This window comes from Crinia signifera, chromosome 3 (assembly GCF_055691185.1).
Source record: "Crinia signifera chromosome 3, ASM5569118v1, whole genome shotgun sequence".
NCBI lineage: Eukaryota > Metazoa > Chordata > Amphibia > Anura > Myobatrachidae > Crinia > Crinia signifera.
In genome coordinates this window covers 321,901,744-321,914,791 of record NC_139219.1, presented here as the reverse complement: position 1 = coordinate 321,914,791, position 13,048 = coordinate 321,901,744, and the positions used below count along the sequence as shown (strand labels likewise).

Sequence of the window (13,048 nt, the reverse complement as noted above, 5' to 3'; positions counted from 1 at the left end):
CACTTTTTTCGACTAGCCTATCCCTCCTCCTAACCTCTTTTGATCCTCCTATCCTGCCTCCGTTCCCCTCCGTTCCTACTTATCCTATTGTATTTCGTTCGTCCACCCACCTATTTTTAGTATGTTAACTCTTATGAGCAGGGCCCTCCTTCCTCACGTACTCACCCTACCATATTACCTCACCTGTGCTCCTGTCCTGTTCTTCCCTTCCTCTACTTCATCTTCGGTCTCCTTGACTATTTTGACACCTACTTCTGAACTGATGCTGATTTTAGTTCTACCAGCTATACCGCTATTTATACTGTATCTTTCTACACACCCTGTACGTTACCTTGTAATTTTTTTTTTTTTTTTTTGCTATGTACGGCGCTGCGGACACTTTGTGGCGCCTTATAAATAAACGTACTACTACTACTACTACTACTTTGAACACTTGATCAATATCAATGCCATTCATTATATAAGATAGGAGATTCTGATACTAAACCAGCCTCGTGTTAAGACTTACAGCAATCTAAAGTGTGGAATGGGCATTAACTTGCATCCTTATCAGATGTGGAAACTCTGGTGTCTTTGAACCTCTAGCAAGTTATAATGATTATCATTGCTCCATACTCTAAGAGACACCATTAGAACCCTGGAAAGTTGCAGATCCTGAGTACACTGAAAATCTACAGTTGCTCACGAAACATTTTCAACGCAGGGGATGTAGCTCAGTGGTAGAGCGCATGCTTTGCATGTATGAGGCCCCGGGTTCAATCCCCGGCATCTCCATCTTTTGCAAAATCAAGATTCTTGCTTAACTGTATGCATCCTCTCCAAAAGAGACGCCTTGAAAAGCCTTATTCTGCAATGCTCAGTAGGCAGTCATAGCATACATCCTGTGCGTCTTTCTACCAAGGTATGATACTGCTGATCAAACTAAATATAAAAATGTCCTCTACTTTGAACACTTGATCAATATCAATGCCATTCATTATATAAAATAGGAGATTCTGATACTAAACCAGCCTCGTGTTAAGACTTACAGCAATCTAAAGTGTGGAATGGGCATTAACTTGCATCCTTATCAGATGTGGACACTCTGGTGTCTTTGAACCTCTAGCAAGTTATAATGATTATCATTGCTCCATACTCTAAGAGACACCATTAGAACCCTGGAAAGCCGCAGATCCTAAGTACACTGAAAATCTACAGTTGCTCACGAAACGTTTTCAACGCAGGGGATGTAGCTCAGTGGTAGAGCGCATGCTTTGCATGTATGAGGCCCCGGGTTCAATCCCCGGCATCTCCATCTTTTGCAAAATCAAGATTCTTGCTTAACTGTATGCATCCTCTCCAAAAGAGACGCCTTGAAAAGCCTTATTCTGCAATGCTCAGTAGGCAGTCATAGCATACATTCTGTGCGTCTTTCTACCAAGGTATGATACTGCTGATCAAACTAAATATAAAAATGTCCTCTACTTTGAACACTTGATCAATATCAATGCCATTCATTATATAAGATAGGAGATTCTGATACTAAACCAGCCTCGTGTTAAGACTTACAGCAATCTAAAGTGTGGAATGGGCATTAACTTGCATCCTTATCAGATGTGGACACTCTGGTGTCTTTGAACCTCTAGCAAGTTATAATGATTATCATTGCTCCATACTCTAAGAGACACCATTAGAACCCTGGAAAGTTGCAGATCCTGAGTACACTGAAAATCTACAGTTGCTCACGAAATGTTTTCAACGCAGGGGATGTAGCTCAGTGGTAGAGCGCATGCTTTGCATGTATGAGGCCCTGGGTTCAATCCCCGGCATCTCCATCTTTTGCAAAATCAAGATTCTTGCTTAACTGTATGCATCCTCTCCAAAAGAGACGCCTTGAAAAGCCTTATTCTGCAATGCTCAGTAGGCAGTCATAGCATACATCCTGTGCGTCTTTCTACCAAGGTATGATACTGCTGATCAAACTAAATATAAAAATGTCCTCTACTTTGAACACTTGATCAATATCAATGCCATTCATTATATAAGATAGGAGATTCTGATACTAAACCAGCCTCGTGTTAAGACTTACAGCAATCTAAAGTGTGGAATGGGCATTAACTTGCATCCTTATCAGATGTGGACACTCTGGTGTCTTTGAACCTCTAGCAAGTTATAATGATTATCATTGCTCCATACTCTAAGAGACACCATTAGAACCCTGGAAAGCCGCAGATCCTGAGTACACTAAAAATCTACAGTTGCTCACGAAACATTTTCAACGCAGGGGATGTAGCTCAGTGGTAGAGCGCATGCTTCGCATGTATGAGGCCCCGGGTTCAATCCCCGGCATCTCCATCTTTTGCAAAATCAAGATTCTTGCTTAACTGTATGCATCCTCTCCAAAAGAGACGCCTTGAAAAGCCTTATTCTGCAATGCTCAGTAGGCAGTCATAGCATACATCCTGTGCGTCTTTCTACCAAGGTATGATACTGCTGATCAAACTAAATATAAAAATGTCCTCTACTTTGAACACTTGATCAATATCAATGCCATTCATTATATAAGATAGGAGATTCTGATACTAAACCAGCCTCGTGTTAAGACTTACAGCAATCTAAAGTGTGGAATGGGCATTAACTTGCATCCTTATCAGATGTGGACACTCTGGTGTCTTTGAACCTCTAGCAAGTTATAATGATTATCATTGCTCCATACTCTAAGAGACACCATTAGAACCCTGGAAAGTTGCAGATCCTGAGTACACTGAAAATCTACAGTTGCTCACGAAACATTTTCAACGCAGGGGATGTAGCTCAGTGGTATGTATGTATGTATGAGGCCCCGGGTTCAATCCCCGGCATCTCCATCTTTTGCAAAATCAAGATTCTTGCTTAACTGTATGCATCCTCTCCAAAAGAGACGCCTTGAAAAGCCTTATTCTGCAATGCTCAGTAGGCAGTCATAGCATACATCCTGTGCGTCTTTCTACCAAGGTATGATACTGCTGATCAAACTAAATATAAAAATGTCCTCTACTTTGAACACTTGATCAATATCAATGCCATTCATTATATAAGATAGGAGATTCTGATACTAAACCAGCCTCGTGTTAAGACTTACAGCAATCTAAAGTGTGGAATGGGCATTAACTTGCATCCTTATCAGATGTGGACACTCTGGTGTCTTTGAACCTCTAGCAAGTTATAATGATTATCATTGCTCCATACTCTAAGAGACACCATTAGAACCCTGGAAAGTTGCAGATCCTGAGTACACTGAAAATCTACAGTTGCTCACAAAATGTTTTCAACGCAGGGGATGTAGCTCAGTGGTAGAGCGCATGCTTTGCATGTATGAGGCCCCGGGTTCAATCCCCGGCATCTCCATCTTTAGCAAAATCAAGATTCTTGCTTAACTGTATGCATCCTTTTCAAAACAGACGCCTTGAAAAGCCTTATTCTGCAATGCTCAGTAGGCAGTCATAGCATACATCCTGTGCGTCATTCTACCAAGGTATGATACTGCTGATCAAACTAAATATAAAAATGTCCTCTACTTTGAACACTTGATCAATATCAATGCCATTCATTATATAAGATAGGAGATTCTGATACTAAACCAGCCTCGTGTTAAGACTTACAGCAATCTAAAGTGTGGAATGGGCATTAACTTGCATCCTTATCAGATGTGGAAACTCTGGTGTCTTTGAACCTCTAGCAAGTTATAATGATTATCATTGCTCCATACTCTAAGAGACACCATTAGAACCCTGGAAAGTTGCAGATCCTGAGTACACTGAAAATCTACAGTTGCTCACGAAACATTTTCAACGCAGGGGATGTAGCTCAGTGGTAGAGCGCATGCTTTGCATGTATGAGGCCCCGGGTTCAATCCCCGGCATCTCCATCTTTTGCAAAATCAAGATTCTTGCTTAACTGTATGCATCCTCTCCAAAAGAGACGCCTTGAAAAGCCTTATTCTGCAATGCTCAGTAGGCAGTCATAGCATACATCCTGTGCGTCTTTCTACCAAGGTATGATACTGCTGATCAAACTAAATATAAAAATGTCCTCTACTTTGAACACTTGATCAATATCAATGCTATTCATTATATAAAATAGGAGATTCTGATACTAAACCAGCCTCGTGTTAAGACTTACAGCAATCTAAAGTGTGGAATGGGCATTAACTTGCATCCTTATCAGATGTGGACACTCTGGTGTCTTTGAACCTCTAGCAAGTTATAATGATTATCATTGCTCCATACTCTAAGAGACACCATTAGAACCCTGGAAAGCCGCAGATCCTAAGTACACTGAAAATCTACAGTTGCTCACGAAATGTTTTCAACGCAGGGGATGTAGCTCAGTGGTAGAGCGCATGCTTTGCATGTATGAGGCCCTGGGTTCAATCCCCGGCATCTCCATCTTTTGCAAAATCAAGATTCTTGCTTAACTGTATGCATCCTCTCCAAAAGAGACGCCTTGAAAAGCCTTATTCTGCAATGCTCAGTAGGCAGTCATAGCATACATCCTGTGCGTCTTTCTACCAAGGTATGATACTGCTGATCAAACTAAATATAAAAATGTCCTCTACTTTGAACACTTGATCAATATCAATGCCATTCATTATATAAGATAGGAGATTCTGATACTAAACCAGCCTCGTGTTAAGACTTACAGCAATCTAAAGTGTGGAATGGGCATTAACTTGCATCCTTATCAGATGTGGACACTCTGGTGTCTTTGAACCTCTAGCAAGTTATAATGATTATCATTGCTCCATACTCTAAGAGACACCATTAGAACCCTGGAAAGCCGCAGATCCTGAGTACACTAAAAATCTACAGTTGCTCACAAAACATTTTCAACGCAGGGGATGTAGCTCAGTGGTAGAGCGCATGCTTCGCATGTATGAGGCCCCGGGTTCAATCCCCGGCATCTCCATCTTTTGCAAAATCAAGATTCTTGCTTAACTGTATGCATCCTCTCCAAAAGAGACGCCTTGAAAAGCCTTATTCTGCAATGCTCAGTAGGCAGTCATAGCATACATCCTGTGCGTCTTTCTACCAAGGTATGATACTGCTGATCAAACTAAATATAAAAATGTCCTCTACTTTGAACACTTGATCAATATCAATGCCATTCATTATATAAGATAGAAGATTCTGATACTAAACCAGCCTCGTGTTAAGACTTACAGCAATCTAAAGTGTGGAATGGGCATTAACTTGCATCCTTATCAGATGTGGACACTCTGGTGTCTTTGAACCTCTAGCAAGTTATAATGATTATCATTGCTCCATACTCTAAGAGACACCATTAGAACCCTGGAAAGTTGCAGATCCTGAGTACACTGAAAATCTACAGTTGCTCACAAAATGTTTTCAACGCAGGGGATGTAGCTCAGTGGTAGAGCGCATGCTTTGCATGTATGAGGCCCCGGGTTCAATCCCCGGCATCTCCATCTTTAGCAAAATCAAGATTCTTGCTTAACTGTATGCATCCTTTTCAAAACAGACGCCTTGAAAAGCCTTATTCTGCAATGCTCAGTAGGCAGTCATAGCATACATCCTGTGCGTCATTCTACCAAGGTATGATACTGCTGATCAAACTAAATATAAAAATGTCCTCTACTTTGAACACTTGATCAATATCAATGCCATTCATTATATAAGATAGGAGATTCTGATACTAAACCAGCCTCGTGTTAAGACTTACAGCAATCTAAAGTGTGGAATGGGCATTAACTTGCATCCTTATCAGATGTGGAAACTCTGGTGTCTTTGAACCTCTAGCAAGTTATAATGATTATCATTGCTCCATACTCTAAGAGACACCATTAGAACCCTGGAAAGTTGCAGATCCTGAGTACACTGAAAATCTACAGTTGCTCACGAAACATTTTCAACGCAGGGGATGTAGCTCAGTGGTAGAGCGCATGCTTTGCATGTATGAGGCCCCGGGTTCAATCCCCGGCATCTCCATCTTTTGCAAAATCAAGATTCTTGCTTAACTGTATGCATCCTCTCCAAAAGAGACGCCTTGAAAAGCCTTATTCTGCAATGCTCAGTAGGCAGTCATAGCATACATCCTGTGCGTCTTTCTACCAAGGTATGATACTGCTGATGAAACTAAATATAAAAATGTCCTCTACTTTGAACACTTGATCAATATCAATGCCATTCATTATATAAGATAGGAGATTCTGATACTAAACCAGCCTCGTGTTAAGACTTACAGCAATCTAAAGTGTGGAATGGGCATTAACTTGCATCCTTATCAGATGTGGACACTCTGGTGTCTTTGAACCTCTAGCAAGTTATAATGATTATCATTGCTCCATACTCTAAGAGACACCATTAGAACCCTGGAAAGTTGCAGATCCTGAGTACACTGAAAATCTACAGTTGCTCACAAAATGTTTTCAACGCAGGGGATGTAGCTCAGTGGTAGAGCGCATGCTTTGCATGTATGAGGCCCCGGGTTCAATCCCCGGCATCTCCATCTTTAGCAAAATCAAGATTCTTGCTTAACTGTATGCATCCTTTTCAAAACAGACGCCTTGAAAAGCCTTATTCTGCAATGCTCAGTAGGCAGTCATAGCATACATCCTGTGCGTCTTTCTACCAAGGTATGATACTGCTGATGAAACTAAATATAAAAATGTCCTCTACTTTGAACACTTGATCAATATCAATGCCATTCATTATATAAGATAGGAGATTCTGATACTAAACCAGCCTCGTGTTAAGACTTACAGCAATCTAAAGTGTGGAATGGGCATTAACTTGCATCCTTATCAGATGTGGACACTCTGGTGTCTTTGAACCTCTAGCAAGTTATAATGATTATCATTGCTCCATACTCTAAGAGACACCATTAGAACCCTGGAAAGCCGCAGATCCTGAGTACACTGAAAATCTACAGTTGCTCACGAAACGTTTTCAACGCAGGGGATGTAGCTCAGTGGTAGAGCGCATGCTTTGCATGTATGAGGCCCCGGGTTCAATCCCCGGCATCTTCATCGTTTGCAAAATCAAGATTCTTGCTTAACTGTATGCATCCTCTCCAAAAGAGACGCCTTGAAAAGCCTTATTCTGCAATGCTCAGTAGGCAGTCATAGCATACATCCTGTGCGTCTTTCTACCAAGGTATGATACTGCTGATCAAACTAAATATAAAAATGTCCTCTACTTTGAACACTTGATCAATATCAATGTCATGCATTATATAAGATAGGAGATTCTGATACTAAACCAGCCTCGTGTTAAGACTTACAGCAATCTAAAGTGTGGAATGGGCATTAACTTGCATCCTTATCAGATGTGGACACTCTGGTGTCTTTGAACCTCTAGCAAGTTATAATGATTATCATTGCTCCATACTCTAAGAGACACCATTAGAACCCTGGAAAGTTGCAGATCCTGAGTACACTGAAAATCTACAGTTGCTCACGAAACGTTTTCAACGCAGGGGATGTAGCTCAGTGGTAGAGCGCATGCTTTGCATGTATGAGGCCCCGGGTTCAATCCCCGGCATCTCCATCTTTTGCAAAATCAAGATTCTTGCTTAACTGTATGCATCCTCTCCAAAAGAGACGCCTTGAAAATCCTTACTCTGCAATGCTCAGTAGGCAGTCATAGCATACATCCTGTGCGTCTTTCTACCAAGGTATGATACTGCTGATCAAACTAAATATAAAAATGTCCTCTACTTTGAACACTTGATCAATATCAATGCCATTCATTATATAAGATAGGAGATTCTGATACTAAACCAGCCTCGTGTTAAGACTTACAGCAATCTAAAGTGTGGAATGGGCATTAACTTGCATCCTTATCAGATGTGGACACTCTGGTGTCTTTGAACCTCTAGCAAGTTATAATGATTATCATTGCTCCATACTCTAAGAGACACCATTAGAACCCTGGAAAGTCGCAGATCCTGAGTACACTGAAAATCTACAGTTGCTCACGAAACATTTTCAACGCAGGGGATGTAGCTCAGTGGTAGAGCGCATGCTTTGCATGTATGAGGCCCTGGGTTCAATCCCCGGCATCTCCATCTTTTGCAAAATCAAGATTCTTGCTTAACTGTATGCATCCTCTCCAAAAGAGACGCCTTGAAAAGCCTTATTCTGCAATGCTCAGTAGGCAGTCATAGCATACATCCTGTGCGTCTTTCTACCAAGGTATGATACTGCTGATCAAACTAAATATAAAAATGTTCTCTACTTTGAACACTTGATCAATATCAATGCCATTCATTATATAAGATAGGAGATTCTGATACTAAACCAGCCTCGTGTTAAGACTTACAGCAATCTAAAGTGTGGAATGAGCATTAACTTGCATCCTTATCAGATGTGGACACTCTGGTGTCTTTGAACCTCTAGCAAGTTATAATGATTATCATTGCTCCATACTCTAAGAGACACCATTAGAACCCTGGAAAGTCGCAGATCCTGAGTACACTGAAAATCTACAGTTGCTCACAAAACATTTTCAACGCAGGGGATGTAGCTCAGTGGTAGAGCGCATGCTTCGCATGTATGAGGCCCCGGGTTCAATCCCCGGCATCTCCATCTTTTGCAAAATCAAGATTCTTGCTTAACTGTATGCATCCTCTCCAAAAGAGACGCCTTGAAAAGCCTTATTCTGCAATGCTCAGTAGGCAGTCATAGCATACATCCTGTGCGTCTTTCTACCAAGGTATGATACTGCTGATCAAACTAAATATAAAAATGTCCTCTACTTTGAACACTTGATCAATATCAATGCCATTCATTATATAAGATAGGAGATTCTGATACTAAACCAGCCTCGTGTTAAGACTTACAGCAATCTAAAGTGTGGAATGGGCATTATCTTCCATCCTCATCAGATGTGGGCACTCTGGTGTCTTTGAACCTCTAGCAAGTTATAATGATTATCATTGCTCCATACTCTAAGAGACACCATAAGAACCCTGGAAAGTCGCAGATCCCGAGTACACTGAAAATCTACAGTTGCTCACGAAACATTTTCAACGCAGGGGATGTAGCTCAGTGGTAGAGCGCATGCTTCGCATGTATGAGGCCCCGGGTTCAATCCCCGGCATCTCCACCTTTTGCAAAGTCAAGATTCTTGCTTAACTGTATGCATCCTCTCCAAAAGAGACGCCTTGAAAAGCCTTATTCTGCAATGCTCAGTAGGCAGTCATAGCATACATCCTGTGCGTCTTTCTACCAAGGTATGATACTGCTGATCAAACTAAATATAAAAATGTCCTCTACTTTGAACACTTGATCAATATCAATGCCATTCATTATATAAGATAGGAGATTCTGATACTAAACCAGCCTCGTGTTAAGACTTACAGCAATCTAAAGTGTGGAATGGGCATTATCTTCCATCCTCATCAGATGTGGGCACTCTGGTGTCTTTGAACCTCTAGCAAGTTATAATGATTATCATTGCTCCATACTCTAAGAGACACCATTAGAACCCTGGAAAGTTGCAGATCCTGAGTACACTGAAAATCTACAGTTGCTCACAAAATGTTTTCAACGCAGGGGATGTAGCTCAGTGGTAGAGCGCATGCTTTGCATGTATGAGGCCCCGGGTTCAATCCCCGGCATCTCCATCTTTAGCAAAATCAAGATTCTTGCTTAACTGTATGCATCCTTTTCAAAACAGACGCCTTGAAAAGCCTTATTCTGCAATGCTCAGTAGGCAGTCATAGCATACATCCTGTGCGTCATTCTACCAAGGTATGATACTGCTGATCAAACTAAATATAAAAATGTCCTCTACTTTCCCCAAGGGTCAGTCCTTGGCCCTCTCCTCTTCTCCCTCTACACCACCTCTCTGGGCACCCTCATCAGCTCCTATGGTTTTCATTATTACCTTTATGCTGATGATACCCTAATCTATCTCTCCTCCCCCGACTTATCCCCATCACTTCTGTCCAAGGTCTCCGAATGCCTCACGGCCATCTCAGCCTGGATGACCCAACGCTTCCTGAAACTAAACATGGCTAAAACTGAACTTCTAATCTTCCATCCCCCGAACATCCCCTCTTCTCCCACTATCTCCATCAGCATTGGTGAAACTGAGATCACGTCCACCGACCAAACGCGCTGCCTCGGTGTCATCATTGACTCCTCCCTCTCTTTCACCCCCCACATTCGTGCTCTCTCACAGTCTTGCCGCTTTCACCTACGCAACATCTCACGCATCAGACCATTCCTCTCCACTGACGCGATCAAAATTCTCATTCACTCTCTTGTCATCTCCCGCCTTGACTACTGCAACATCCTTCTCTCTGGGCTACCTCTCACCCGCCTCGCACCTCTCCAATCCATTCTTAACGCTGCTGCTAGGCTCATCTTCCTCTCCCACCGCTCTACCTCCGCCTCCCCCCTCTGTTTATCTCTTCACTGGCTCCCCATTCCTTTCCGAGTTCTCTTTAAACTCCTCACCACCACCTACAAGGCTCTCTCCTCCTCCACAGCTCCCTACCTCTCTTCACTGATCTCTATCCACACTCCCTCCCGTCCTCTTCGCTCCATCGCTGACCGCCGACTGACCTCTCACCTAATCACCTCCTCCCACTCCCGTGTCCAAGATTTCTCTCGCGCTGCCCCCCTGCACTGGAACAACCTCCCGCCACCCATCAGGCTATCTGATTCCCTTACCTCCTTCAAGCGCTCCCTCAAAACCCACTTTTTTCGACTAGCCTATCCCTCCTCCTAACCTCTTTTGATCCTCCTATCCTGCCTCCGTTCCCCTCCGTTCCTACTTATCCTATTGTATTTCGTTCGTCCACCCACCTATTTTTAGTATGTTAACTCTTATGAGCAGGGCCCTCCTTCCTCACGTACTCACCCTACCATATTACCTCACCTGTGCTCCTGTCCTGTTCTTCCCTTCCTCTACTTCATCTTCGGTCTCCTTGACTATTTTGACACCTACTTCTGAACTGATGCTGATTTTAGTTCTACCAGCTATACCGCTATTTATACTGTATCTTTCTACACACCCTGTACGTTACCTTGTAATTTTTTTTTTTTTTTTTTGCTATGTACGGCGCTGCGGACACTTTGTGGCGCCTTATAAATAAACGTACTACTACTACTACTACTACTTTGAACACTTGATCAATATCAATGCCATTCATTATATAAGATAGGAGATTCTGATACTAAACCAGCCTCGTGTTAAGACTTACAGCAATCTAAAGTGTGGAATGGGCATTAACTTGCATCCTTATCAGATGTGGAAACTCTGGTGTCTTTGAACCTCTAGCAAGTTATAATGATTATCATTGCTCCATACTCTAAGAGACACCATTAGAACCCTGGAAAGTTGCAGATCCTGAGTACACTGAAAATCTACAGTTGCTCACGAAACATTTTCAACGCAGGGGATGTAGCTCAGTGGTAGAGCGCATGCTTTGCATGTATGAGGCCCCGGGTTCAATCCCCGGCATCTCCATCTTTTGCAAAATCAAGATTCTTGCTTAACTGTATGCATCCTCTCCAAAAGAGACGCCTTGAAAAGCCTTATTCTGCAATGCTCAGTAGGCAGTCATAGCATACATCCTGTGCGTCTTTCTACCAAGGTATGATACTGCTGATCAAACTAAATATAAAAATGTCCTCTACTTTGAACACTTGATCAATATCAATGCCATTCATTATATAAAATAGGAGATTCTGATACTAAACCAGCCTCGTGTTAAGACTTACAGCAATCTAAAGTGTGGAATGGGCATTAACTTGCATCCTTATCAGATGTGGACACTCTGGTGTCTTTGAACCTCTAGCAAGTTATAATGATTATCATTGCTCCATACTCTAAGAGACACCATTAGAACCCTGGAAAGCCGCAGATCCTAAGTACACTGAAAATCTACAGTTGCTCACGAAACGTTTTCAACGCAGGGGATGTAGCTCAGTGGTAGAGCGCATGCTTTGCATGTATGAGGCCCCGGGTTCAATCCCCGGCATCTCCATCTTTTGCAAAATCAAGATTCTTGCTTAACTGTATGCATCCTCTCCAAAAGAGACGCCTTGAAAAGCCTTATTCTGCAATGCTCAGTAGGCAGTCATAGCATACATTCTGTGCGTCTTTCTACCAAGGTATGATACTGCTGATCAAACTAAATATAAAAATGTCCTCTACTTTGAACACTTGATCAATATCAATGCCATTCATTATATAAAATAGGAGATTCTGATACTAAACCAGCCTCGTGTTAAGACTTACAGCAATCTAAAGTGTGGAATGGGCATTAACTTGCATCCTTATCAGATGTGGACACTCTGGTGTCTTTGAACCTCTAGCAAGTTATAATGATTATCATTGCTCCATACTCTAAGAGACACCATTAGAACCCTGGAAAGCCGCAGATCCTAAGTACACTGAAAATCTACAGTTGCTCACGAAATGTTTTCAACGCAGGGGATGTAGCTCAGTGGTAGAGCGCATGCTTTGCATGTATGAGGCCCTGGGTTCAATCCCCGGCATCTCCATCTTTTGCAAAATCAAGATTCTTGCTTAACTGTATGCATCCTCTCCAAAAGAGACGCCTTGAAAAGCCTTATTCTGCAATGCTCAGTAGGCAGTCATAGCATACATCCTGTGCGTCTTTCTACCAAGGTATGATACTGCTGATCAAACTAAATATAAAAATGTCCTCTACTTTGAACACTTGATCAATATCAATGCCATTCATTATATAAGATAGGAGATTCTGATACTAAACCAGCCTCGTGTTAAGACTTACAGCAATCTAAAGTGTGGAATGGGCATTAACTTGCATCCTTATCAGATGTGGACACTCTGGTGTCTTTGAACCTCTAGCAAGTTATAATGATTATCATTGCTCCATACTCTAAGAGACACCATTAGAACCCTGGAAAGCCGCAGATCCTGAGTACACTAAAAATCTACAGTTGCTCACGAAACATTTTCAACGCAGGGGATGTAGCTCAGTGGTAGAGCGCATGCTTCGCATGTATGAGGCCCCGGGTTCAATCCCCGGCATCTCCATCTTTTGCAAAATCAAGATTCTTGCTTAA

General features: G+C 42.1%; 21 non-coding genes across 21 annotated transcripts; all 21 read left to right on the top strand.

The window, feature by feature from the left end:
• The first annotated feature begins 702 nt into the window (after positions 1-702).
• Positions 703-774, top strand: TRNAA-UGC (transfer RNA alanine (anticodon UGC)). Its single transcript has one exon. It is a non-coding gene; the product is annotated as a tRNA-Ala (tRNA).
• Positions 775-1,222: 448 nt separating this feature from the next.
• Positions 1,223-1,294, top strand: TRNAA-UGC (transfer RNA alanine (anticodon UGC)). The gene has a single exon. It is a non-coding gene; the product is annotated as a tRNA-Ala (tRNA).
• A 448-nt stretch (positions 1,295-1,742) lies between these two features.
• Positions 1,743-1,814, top strand: TRNAA-UGC (transfer RNA alanine (anticodon UGC)). The gene has a single exon. It is a non-coding gene; the product is annotated as a tRNA-Ala (tRNA).
• A 448-nt stretch (positions 1,815-2,262) lies between these two features.
• Positions 2,263-2,334, top strand: TRNAA-CGC (transfer RNA alanine (anticodon CGC)). The gene has a single exon. It is a non-coding gene; the product is annotated as a tRNA-Ala (tRNA).
• Positions 2,335-3,294: 960 nt separating this feature from the next.
• TRNAA-UGC (transfer RNA alanine (anticodon UGC)) lies at positions 3,295-3,366 on the top strand. The gene has a single exon. It is a non-coding gene; the product is annotated as a tRNA-Ala (tRNA).
• Positions 3,367-3,814: 448 nt separating this feature from the next.
• TRNAA-UGC (transfer RNA alanine (anticodon UGC)) lies at positions 3,815-3,886 on the top strand. Its single transcript has one exon. It is a non-coding gene; the product is annotated as a tRNA-Ala (tRNA).
• Positions 3,887-4,334: 448 nt separating this feature from the next.
• On the top strand, positions 4,335-4,406 carry TRNAA-UGC (transfer RNA alanine (anticodon UGC)). Its single transcript has one exon. It is a non-coding gene; the product is annotated as a tRNA-Ala (tRNA).
• Positions 4,407-4,854: 448 nt separating this feature from the next.
• Positions 4,855-4,926, top strand: TRNAA-CGC (transfer RNA alanine (anticodon CGC)). Its single transcript has one exon. It is a non-coding gene; the product is annotated as a tRNA-Ala (tRNA).
• Positions 4,927-5,374: 448 nt separating this feature from the next.
• Positions 5,375-5,446, top strand: TRNAA-UGC (transfer RNA alanine (anticodon UGC)). The gene has a single exon. It is a non-coding gene; the product is annotated as a tRNA-Ala (tRNA).
• Positions 5,447-5,894: 448 nt separating this feature from the next.
• On the top strand, positions 5,895-5,966 carry TRNAA-UGC (transfer RNA alanine (anticodon UGC)). Its single transcript has one exon. It is a non-coding gene; the product is annotated as a tRNA-Ala (tRNA).
• A 448-nt stretch (positions 5,967-6,414) lies between these two features.
• Positions 6,415-6,486, top strand: TRNAA-UGC (transfer RNA alanine (anticodon UGC)). The gene has a single exon. It is a non-coding gene; the product is annotated as a tRNA-Ala (tRNA).
• Positions 6,487-6,934: 448 nt separating this feature from the next.
• On the top strand, positions 6,935-7,006 carry TRNAA-UGC (transfer RNA alanine (anticodon UGC)). The gene has a single exon. It is a non-coding gene; the product is annotated as a tRNA-Ala (tRNA).
• A 448-nt stretch (positions 7,007-7,454) lies between these two features.
• Positions 7,455-7,526, top strand: TRNAA-UGC (transfer RNA alanine (anticodon UGC)). Its single transcript has one exon. It is a non-coding gene; the product is annotated as a tRNA-Ala (tRNA).
• A 448-nt stretch (positions 7,527-7,974) lies between these two features.
• On the top strand, positions 7,975-8,046 carry TRNAA-UGC (transfer RNA alanine (anticodon UGC)). Its single transcript has one exon. It is a non-coding gene; the product is annotated as a tRNA-Ala (tRNA).
• A 448-nt stretch (positions 8,047-8,494) lies between these two features.
• TRNAA-CGC (transfer RNA alanine (anticodon CGC)) lies at positions 8,495-8,566 on the top strand. Its single transcript has one exon. It is a non-coding gene; the product is annotated as a tRNA-Ala (tRNA).
• Positions 8,567-9,014: 448 nt separating this feature from the next.
• On the top strand, positions 9,015-9,086 carry TRNAA-CGC (transfer RNA alanine (anticodon CGC)). Its single transcript has one exon. It is a non-coding gene; the product is annotated as a tRNA-Ala (tRNA).
• A 448-nt stretch (positions 9,087-9,534) lies between these two features.
• Positions 9,535-9,606, top strand: TRNAA-UGC (transfer RNA alanine (anticodon UGC)). Its single transcript has one exon. It is a non-coding gene; the product is annotated as a tRNA-Ala (tRNA).
• Positions 9,607-11,387: 1,781 nt separating this feature from the next.
• On the top strand, positions 11,388-11,459 carry TRNAA-UGC (transfer RNA alanine (anticodon UGC)). Its single transcript has one exon. It is a non-coding gene; the product is annotated as a tRNA-Ala (tRNA).
• Positions 11,460-11,907: 448 nt separating this feature from the next.
• TRNAA-UGC (transfer RNA alanine (anticodon UGC)) lies at positions 11,908-11,979 on the top strand. Its single transcript has one exon. It is a non-coding gene; the product is annotated as a tRNA-Ala (tRNA).
• Positions 11,980-12,427: 448 nt separating this feature from the next.
• Positions 12,428-12,499, top strand: TRNAA-UGC (transfer RNA alanine (anticodon UGC)). Its single transcript has one exon. It is a non-coding gene; the product is annotated as a tRNA-Ala (tRNA).
• A 448-nt stretch (positions 12,500-12,947) lies between these two features.
• Positions 12,948-13,019, top strand: TRNAA-CGC (transfer RNA alanine (anticodon CGC)). The gene has a single exon. It is a non-coding gene; the product is annotated as a tRNA-Ala (tRNA).
• The last annotated feature ends 29 nt before the right edge of the window (positions 13,020-13,048 follow it).